Consider the following 7465-nt stretch of genomic DNA (forward strand, 5'->3'; position numbering starts at 1 on the left):
AAAACAAAATAGCCTCTAATGGGAAGCTGAATTCAGAGGAAATAATAATAATAAAAAACATCAATGAAATTTGGAATTAATAAAGGCTCTTCTTTTTAAATAATTCCGTCGTGTCATGCCTGTATCTTTTTGTTTTATACTCAAAAAAAGTGTGTGGTATATCTATTACAAGCCATGTGTTACAAGTAGAAACTCTGAGTCCGAAAACCTGGTGGGATATTTTTCCAGGCTAGAGCAGCAGGACTGAGGCCCGAATCCCAGGTTCTGATCTTCCAGCCACTTCATTAACCACGATACAGCCACAGGGCTTGGGCAATTGCACCAAAATGATATAAGCTACATTTAGTAAGTTTAGGGGTTACAAAATGAGCTTCTGTGTAGAATTGTTTTTAAAAGTGTTTCTGATCTATATTAACTAAGAATAGGACCAACTAAGAAGAAACCCAGAGATATCTAAAGATTTGTTAACGTGAAAATTAAGACCATTAGTCCAAATTCTTATTTATCATACCATATTTGAACTATGAAAGATCTTCTTCATCCCGTTTGGTTTGTCCCAAGGTTCAGTTTGTTCCTCAAAAACTGGCATTAAGCTTTTTACCATCTTATCTTTCTATTCATCTGGGAGATGATGGTGACTCTTTCATAGTCTTTCCTCTTCTCTCTTCCAAAAGCGATAGAAAAGCATTAAAGAAAGACATAACTCCCCTCAGTCTCTTTTACCTTCAGCCATGTAAATACACAGATACAACTTCCAAACAGCGACTTTACCGGTTCCATTTTCTTTGCACTTTTGTAGCAAAGGTGGTCTGGGTCAATGACAATTGTTATAAAGAATGTATAAGAAAAATGAGAAAGACAAAGACAGAAAATGTCACTGTGTCAATCCTCACGGCATGAAGGCAAAGGTGACTGGGGACACGCGCCTGACCCAGCTGGGCCTCTACTGAGTATGCATCTCTTCTGGTTCACAACTCCTACTTCCCACCGCTCTTGGGAAAATCCCAGCAGAGTCCCCTGGGCTAAAGGATCATCACCACCTCCCCTGGTTCAATCATTTCTTTTTGGCAACCAAGATGAGGAATGAAGCCAGAGATGATGAGTTCAGGATCCAATGAAGTATAAGAAAAAGCAAACGGCAGCAGCAACAGGATAAAAAAGTACCAGGACCTAAATTGCCTTTTGGCTATTTCTAAATAAAGAAGAAACAAAAAAAATAAATGAAACAGGAAATATTTGTCTTCTATATTGAGCTTAAAAATGTGGTATAGTTTAGGGAAAAGCACAGAGATTTTGCTGAGTTCATATCATGACTGTACTTCAACCAGCTATGACTTTGGGCATGTTTATTCATTGATTCTTGGGTTATCTGGAATAATGAAAACAATAGCAACTACCTGGCAGCCTATTGTGCCAATTAATAGAGATAGGGTATAGACTGTGGCTGGAGTACTGAAAATGACGCAAAGATGTTTTATGTGATTCACAGAAGGTATTTCAAAATTTGGAATTAGTTGTTAACATTAAAAAGTCAAGGATTTCACTTGAAAATTTGGAACCTTCAGCTTTTCTTGAAAATTTGGGAGACCTGGTGTTTCAGCTGTCATTGCAATGTAACAAACCACTACAAAAACCTAACAGCTTAAACAACAACAACCTTTATCTTGCTCACATATCTACAATTTGGGCAAGGCTTGGTGTGGAAGGCTCATCTCTGTTCACCCAGAGTCAGCTGGGGGCTGGAGAAGCTACTCCCAAGATGGTGCACTTACAAGGTTGACAGGTGGCGCTGGCTCTCAGCTGGGAGCTTGGCCAGGGTTGAGGGCCCTGAGCCTTGTTTACTTCCTGCATGGGCTTCTTCGTGTGTGGGCTTACCCACAGCATGCTTACTGGACCTCGAGGGTGAGTGTTCCAAGAGACAGCCAAGTAGAAGCTGTATAGTCTTATAGTCTTTTATGACTCAACCTCGGGTGTCATATATTATCATCACCTCCAGTGCCCTCTATTTGTTGTGTCAGTTACAGCTGTCCCACTGTGCCCAGTTTCATGGGTAGGAGCTATAGACTCCACTTCTTCATGGCAGAGAGGCAAAGTTCTGGAAGAGAGCAGGAATGGGAAATAATGCTGTGATTGTTTGTAGAAAGTATAGTCTGTCATACCTGGTACTTTGGGGCCTGTACTTGCACGTGGTCATAATCAGTGGGAGCTGATGAATGGCTATGCCTTTAACCAGGTCTTAGAAATTTGCAGGGAGCTATGGTCTCTATTTCCTCCTTCTGGCTCCTGAAACTGAGTCTGACCACAAATTTGACTTACCAGGCACTCACACACAGTTGTTTCCATAGAGCAGAGTTCAGAGAAACGTGAACTATCAGCTTTGCCGAAGTTGTGAGGAACACCTGTCTAAATAAGTAGGGAGTGGAAGTAGGAAGAAGGCAGCTGTGACCAAGAGAGCCGTATACACTTTGGAAAATGTATTTTTGACCTCTTAGAAAGCAAGAGGCTGGCCAACATGATACTCATGAAGAACAAAATGGGAGGACTTACATTTCTTGACTTCAAGGCTTACAGTAAACATGACAGTATGGTTTAGGTGATAAAATAGATACATAGAACATGGAATATAATAGAAAGTTCAGAAATAGACCTGCACAAATATAGTTAATTGATTTTTGATGATGGAACCAAGGGTAATCTTTTCAACAAATGATGCTGAAACAATTAGATGTCCCATGAGGAAAAAAAATGCACAGAATTTATACCTTAACAAAAATGAACTACAAATATATTGTAGGACTAAATTCTCATACTGCCATAAATGTGTATTAGATTTGCACAACTAAATAAATAGATGGCAGGTTTTGCCCAGTTGTAGTGGGAACTCACAGATAAGTAAGAAGAGGCTGGAGTGGCCCATGCAGTAATGGATTAGAGTTGGAGACATCTGTGTGAACTCCTGTTTAGCTTAATACACACATGGATGGTTACATAGTAGAATATTTATAGATATGCGTATATGCAAGGTTTGGTAAACACACATATCTCCTTGTTCTGTCTGCTGAGAGAATCTAAAAGCAATGATACGCAATAGCAACCTCATGCTCAAATGGTGTCTTCCAACCCTTCTCCGATAAGGAGCCAGCACTCCTTGGTGAGAAGGCTGATTCTAGGATTAGGGCAGAAAACGTACAGGATGAGCCTGGAGCATCTTGTAGCGTCAGACACCAAGGAAGTGCTACAGACAGACAGACCAACAGACAGACAAAACTTTTTTAAAAACCACAATGATGAGGATATGTCAAAGGGACAAAAGAACCAATTGGCCAATGCTGGAACAATTTGAGTGACAAGATAAAGCAGTATTAGATTACAATCCAAAGTATAAAATAAATATCCATGAGTCCACACCATACAAATAAGTGAGTGAATGAATGAATAAATAAATAGTGGATAAGAGGCCAATCTCCTATGTAAAAAAATTTTAAATAATTTATGCAAATATTCCACCCTCAAGGAGCTGGAACATAGTTCCCATCCCTTAAGTGTGGGCTGGGTGTAGTGATTTCCGTCCAAAGAGTACAGTACGGGAAGGCGGGAAAGAGTAACTTTATAGTGAGGAAATCAGACAAACACTGCCTCAGCAAGATACTCAAGGTGGAAATCAATGATGATAAGTCATGCTATCATGGCAGTTTATCTCTGTGGACTTCCCAGTCTAATCATGAGAAACACGTCAGGCAAATCCCAAACAAAATGCCTGACCTGTACTCCCCAAAACTCCCAAGGTCAAGAAAAACAAGGGAAAGCTGACGGGAGCCTAAGGAGACATGACGATGAGATGTAACGGGCTGTCCCAGATGGAATCCTGTATCAGAAAAGTGACATAAAGAGAAATCTAAGGAAATCTGAATAAAATATGAACTCATGTTAATAATACCAAAAATGTTATTGTTCACTAATTGTAACAAATCTACCATACTAATATAAGGCGTTAATAAGAGGGGAAACTGAATGCAGGGTTTAAGGGAACTCTGTACTGTCTGCAATTTTTCGGTCAATCTAAAACTTCTAAAATATAAAATTTGCTTTTCTTTTAAGAAAAAAAGCAAGAGGCAAGAATAGTGATTGTCAAGTTTTATGTCCTTAAGATGGGGAGATACTAATACATTGATCATTTTATGGTAATGAAGCCTGAGACTCAAGGAAGTAAGAGATGTCCGAATTCATCAGCAGCTGAGAGTCAGACTCACTGCCTGGCCCTGGTCCCACACCCTACTTGGACCTGGCAGGAGACACACAGTCATTATGTTCTCAGCAGCTGCTAGGTTAGTACTTACATGTTAATCACCAGCCACTCATTTAACTGAAATTGATTCCTCATGTCCAGACTTCTAGAATCCAGTAGGGAGGTACGATTAATTTTTCATAGAATTTTATCTATACTTTTTGGCCACGTGAAACAGATGAGCAATGCAATGCTTTATCCAAGTGGGGTTGCTTTTTTCTCAGAGGAGGCAGAATAACGTCCTGCGACCCTGGTTCCTAGTCTCTGTCTGGCTTTTCTGCTCTGCCATCTCCAGTGTGTGTCTCACAAAAGCCTCCTCCTTCTCGTCACAGGCTTTCTGCGTTCCAAGTAGGAAGTTCAAGGTCCTGCAAAGATAAAAGCCCCAGGGGCATCTCTTTTCATTTTTTTTACTGCTTATAAAAAATTATTTCCTTCATGGTTTCCCAGGGAATTACGGTTAGCATAGTAAACAGGACATTTTGAAGATGTTATCTTTCGTTAACGTGTGACCATTTGGAGGCCTTATAAAGAGCCCCTGGAAGTCACAAAAGAAAGAATTTAGCTGAACCCAGGAGATAAAGGGGAAGCCATGAGAAGAAGAGTTTCAATCCAAGGGATGTTCAGGCTTACCAGCAGCCAGCACCGGAACGCTGCACTCTTTGGGAAGAAAGCAAGCCTTCCGATATCTTGATTTTGGATTTCTTTAATCTCCTATTGCTTAAGCAAACCCGTTGTGTGGTATTTCTGAAAGCAGGATTAGCAAACGAAAGCAAAAATGTTATCTATTTTTGACCAGGGTTTGAAAACACCCTTTTTCAGGGATCAGGACAAAACTAACATAAGATTGTAAAGCTGGACGAGTGATTATGAGGCAATAGGGAGTGTTAGGGTGAGTGAAGAATTGCAGGATACAAGTATCATCAAAATGAAGCAGTACTAGTGCTTTTAAAAATTACCAAACTATGTCATGGTTCAAACATATTAGAAGTTTAGAAGTTTATTTCTCAGTAGTGCGCTATAAAGACAAAATAAAAAATATTACTTGTCTCTGTCATATAATAATCTTAAAACTCAGAAATTTAGAACACCATTCAGTTATGTTTATTATTGTTTATTTGTTTTGAGGGTTTTAATTTTAGATTCAGACTGTAGCTCCTAATTTGAAACTCATGTTTTAGAATAAACTATATAAATGTCAAGATTCATCCCTTGCTACTTTTCCTATCATTCTTTTAATCTCCCCCTAATTTTTTTGTATGTAGATTAAATATCATTATAGGACTTCTTTTATATTTTTCTTTTTTTGCATGTATGGATGTATGCTTTCTTAATCTTTTTTTTTTACCCTAATAAATGAATGACATCTGGGATGATATTAGATGACATTTTTTTTCTCCCAGTTGTTTCTGGACAATAGTCCTTGTTCTTCCAGCTTTTAGTATTTCAGATGACAACAAATATAAGTTATTGGAGTCCAGCTGGTATCCAGCTATTGCTTGGCTTATCATACATGATTGAGTAAGGGAAAATTATTAAACAAATATTTCTGAGATAACTATTCATCTATCTGAAAACATAAATAAATCCTAGTTTGATTCAATAGTTGAATATCAAATATCAACAATAAAATGTATTAGAAATGCACACGACTATGTAACCTATGGATAGGAAAGACTGTTTTAAGCTTAAAACAAAGTAAATATCGTAAAGGAAAGGATTGATGAGACTATATAACACTTTAAACTTACTTTGCTTCCAAAGAATATGAACTGAATTAAAGGGAATGCCAGCAAAATGGACACTAAAGATCTTTCTGTAATAAGCTAAGATATAAGCAAAGAATCCAGGAACATATAATATGTGCAGCCATCAAAAACGAGTTAATAGCCTTAGAAGATACAGAGCTCGTACAGACGATAGGAGCTATGACTCCACCTGATGAAGTGAAAAAGATTACGAAGACAATTGGCTGAAAAGAAAATAAAAGCTAAATTTGAGAGCACATTAGCTACTGAACTAAAACTAAAGAAATGCAAACCAGTTCAACCTCAATATGATCTGTGGCCTGGTGTTTATCCATGAACTGTTCGTGATCAATCCACGACAAATACAGAAATTGAGAATAGATGTTAAAACTATTAGAGCAGTTTAGCGTTGCTTCAGTATCCAAAGCTGACATCGGTGGACCTGATCTTGTTTAACGTGAAGATGAATTCAGATGATGTCACACTCACCTGGTTGGCACACAATGGTCCGTGCTATGTGCTAGTCATGTGTGGTAGGCCCACATAGCACCTCAAGACAGATTAGAAATTAAATCTAAACTGGTGCTTTGCCACAGATGGTTTAAGACACACTGAATTAAGAGATCTAATTAAGAAAGTTAGATTTTCCTTGTGAAAACATTAAGTTTAAAGAATAAAAACAAAAAAGCATCTTTAATACCACCACTCTGTGGAAGAGTATGTGCCCCTACTGGTAAAACAGTAAATGGATACAATTATAATAGAAGCAGTTTAATGGCATTTTTGTAGTCCCCAAATTATTCCTAACCTTTGAGTGATTAAGTCAACCATCAACCCCATGGAAATAGTTGAGCTGCCAGATACCAATCACACACAGTGATGTTGATCTGTCTTACATAACAGAATGGAAAACTATAACTAACTTAAAAAGATAGCAATACTAGAAAGGCTAAATTTATTTATATATTCATAAATTGAAATACTTTATAATTATTATAAATCATATTTACAAAGACTCGAAAAGCAGGCTTTACATTTGTAAAATAATATGCATTTATCTCAGAATATATAAAAGAATATGAGACCTTATTTGGTCCTAGGGTCTTTGCAGCTATAATCAGCTAAAATGAGGTCATCCTGGATTAGATGGGCCCTGAATCCAACATATCAGGTATCCTTTTAAGAAGAGGAAAATTTGGACACAGAGACATAGACAAAGTGGGAAGATGGCTTTGTGAAGACAGAGGCAGAGAATGGAGTGAGGCAGCCACAAGCCAAGGAACACTGGGGCTATCAGAAACTGGGAGAGGAAAGGAAGCTCCTTCCCTAAAGCTTTAGTGGAAGCATGGCCTTGCTGACACCCTGCTTTCCAACCTCCAGCTTCCAGAACTATAAGAGAATAAATTTCTGCTCTTTTAAGCTACTAAGTGTGTGG

At 38.2% G+C, this 7465-nt stretch overlaps 1 long non-coding RNA gene across 2 annotated transcripts; it reads right to left on the reverse strand.

The window, feature by feature from the left end:
* Positions 1-531: 531 nt before the first annotated feature.
* Positions 532-6482, reverse strand: LOC143684076 (uncharacterized). 2 transcript variants are annotated; one of them, XR_013175841.1, is made up of 5 exons: positions 6333-6482; positions 4916-5029; positions 4338-4650; positions 1773-2095; positions 532-664 (listed from the first exon to the last, which is right to left on the reverse strand). It is a non-coding gene; the product is annotated as an uncharacterized LOC143684076 (long non-coding RNA). The 2 variants fall into 2 exon arrangements; XR_013175839.1 differs by lacking the exon at positions 532-664 and having other exon boundaries at positions 1662-2095.
* Positions 6483-7465: the final 983 nt, after the last annotated feature.

This window comes from Tamandua tetradactyla, chromosome 1, assembly GCF_023851605.1.
Source record: "Tamandua tetradactyla isolate mTamTet1 chromosome 1, mTamTet1.pri, whole genome shotgun sequence".
In the NCBI taxonomy this organism is placed as follows: domain Eukaryota; kingdom Metazoa; phylum Chordata; class Mammalia; order Pilosa; family Myrmecophagidae; genus Tamandua; species Tamandua tetradactyla.